The sequence below is a fragment of the Octodon degus genome, unplaced genomic scaffold (assembly GCF_000260255.1).
Source record: "Octodon degus isolate 3935 unplaced genomic scaffold, OctDeg1.0 scaffold00041, whole genome shotgun sequence".
NCBI lineage: Eukaryota > Metazoa > Chordata > Mammalia > Rodentia > Octodontidae > Octodon > Octodon degus.
This window is the reverse complement of record NW_004524617.1, coordinates 8,919,239-8,921,863: the sequence shown is the minus strand read 5'-3', so window position 1 is coordinate 8,921,863 and position 2,625 is coordinate 8,919,239.

Sequence of the window (2,625 nt, the reverse complement as noted above, 5' to 3'; positions counted from 1 at the left end):
CATGAAAGTAGTGGTAGAAAGTATTCTAAGAAGAACCAGAACTCTTCATTTAACCAAGCAAACTTGGAAAACTCAGAGATAAAATCAGCTAGTAAAATGAATACTTAAAGCAGCAGTATCTTTCACAAAAGATGCCTTTAAATCTCTAGATGATAGGCTCTATAGTCCCCAGATGCTAAATAACATGTTGATCTTGCAGGGAACACAGAAATTATGTGCCGAGTAGTAGTAGAAAATATGATGACGATGATGATGATGATGATGATGATGATGATGATGCTGATGCTGATGATGATGATGATGATGATGATGATAATGATATGACCTGTATAGGCATACATATGATGTATGTGCTCATAGTTTTTATTAAAACTTTGCCTGATTTTGTATACATAGGGACCAAAATTTTGGAATTGTTCTGTAAAACACATCTACTTAAAAAGCATATTGGGTAAGATGAGTAAGAGGAAGACCAAGATGGTGGCAGAATAAGAAGGTCTAGTGATTTTTTTCCTGCAAGCACACTGAGTTGAACACTGATTTATGCACCACATACTACCTTTCCAACAGCTAAGGAAATCAAGTGAGACAAAATAGAGCCTGCTTTTCTTACAAAAAGAAGAAACCTGGAAAAAAGCATTTAAAAAGACAAGAAGAAAAGTGGTGCCCATGACACCCCTACCAACTCAAAGCACCCCAGCAAAAAGAGAGGTATCTTTCGCTCAGCAAAGGAAAAGACAGTTAAGACTAGAAACAGAGTACCAAGCTCCCCAAGGTAAAACTCAGACAATAACTGCCAGGCAAATAATCCTGGACTAAGCCCCCAGACTTGTCCTAGGACAGAAGTCTGATTCTATTCATCATTCTCCTCCAAACTCAGACAACAAAATAGGGAGCAAAACTCTACCTGCTTGAAAGCAAGGTACAAAAGGAAAAGCAAGGCTTTCTCTCAGAGGCCAGTGTCAGAAATTGTGCACTGCAACCTAGCACCCATAAAAACCTGAAGGCCACATACATGGGTCAGAGCTCACAGATGGAGCCTCTAGACTGGTGCCAGCATCAGGAAAAGATACATACACTGGTCAGACAGACTTGAGTTCCAGCCATTAAGTGGGCCTACGGCATACCTGCCCTCTTCCTGACAATTTACAGCCCCCTGGAGTTGTGAGACTCAGGAAAGACCCAGATGAACAGTAGTCTTTATGGCCAACAAATTTCCTTCTGCCAATCTCCAGCCTCAAGCAGCATAGCTATTAGCTTAGGTCTCAAAGATGTAGCTCTAGGACTTCCCTAACACCAGAGACTTACACACTCCAGTAGAAGATTCATGCTTTTTTTCTGCGTTACAACTAGCTGTGGCTTGGGCTCTGATACACTTCCAAGATAATGCAGACCCATATGGATGTGAAATGCAGAGATTACCAACATTAGCATCTGCCTAGGGTAACAAAAGGCCTTCCTTCACTAATAGTTCACCAAACTTTGGAGACCTAAAATGGCATATGAGCCATTCATTTGCGAAACAACAAAATATATAATTTTCCCCAGGAGATTAGTGCTGGGCTAGTGAACTGTTAGAACTATGTAGATTCTATTGATCCCTATATCCAGACTTGCTTACAGAGAGAGACTGAACTATCTCCTGTGGTAAAGGATATACTATTCCAAATGATAGAACTTCTACACCAGACAGCATCACTAGTGGCTAGTTATACTGCTCTTGGGAAATTAGTCCATTTCAATAATAGGGAGGTCATAGTACTTTGAGCATGGTCCTAATCAGGTTTGTAGTGGTCTTGGTGGATTTTAGGCTCAGAATGCAATACATCTTGGAGGTATGGATGGCCATTTGTGTAACATAAGAGCTTGGAGCTGATCCATCCATAGGAAAACTCTGTCAAATATGGTGACAGACCTGTAAATGTGTGTGAAGCATGTAGGCCTATCCTGACACCAGGAAAACACTCATGGAGACAAATTACTCTTTTTAGTCACTCTAATCTTGCTTTCTGAACAACAGGGTCAGCAATATATTTGAGTCAAATATAGGCTGGGATTGCCTTCTATTACTAAATGTGTAATAACACACTGACTGTCAATGCCTGGCATATATGGATTCAGATTCTGTCCAATGAAGAAATAGTTGGAGTTGCTCCAGATGCCAAGAAAATAAACATCCTGCTTAGAACCCCAGGAAAGAGAAGCAGAAACAGAGCCAGATTAAGAAGACTGGAATAAGTACCAGATCCTGCAATACCTAGAAGATATCAGAGCCATGAAACATTAAGAACTTCAGGAAAATATAACTCACCTAGCACATAAAATTAAATGTAAGCAACTGACTGGGCAGTATCACCATGGGAGAATTCTCAGAGAATTACAAATAGCTGCTTCCAGAAAATTACCTTGAAGAAAAAAGTAATGTTTCAGTGTTCTAATTGCCCAACTTAAAGCATTGGAAGTAACTTATTATGGACAGCATGATGGCACACACCTGTAATTCCAGCACAAAGGAGGCTGAGGCAGGAAGATCACTGCAAGTACAAGGCCAGCCTGGGCTACATAATGAACTGTACAGTGATACTCAGAGACCAGAAACTAAAAAAAAAAACAAAAAAAAAAAAA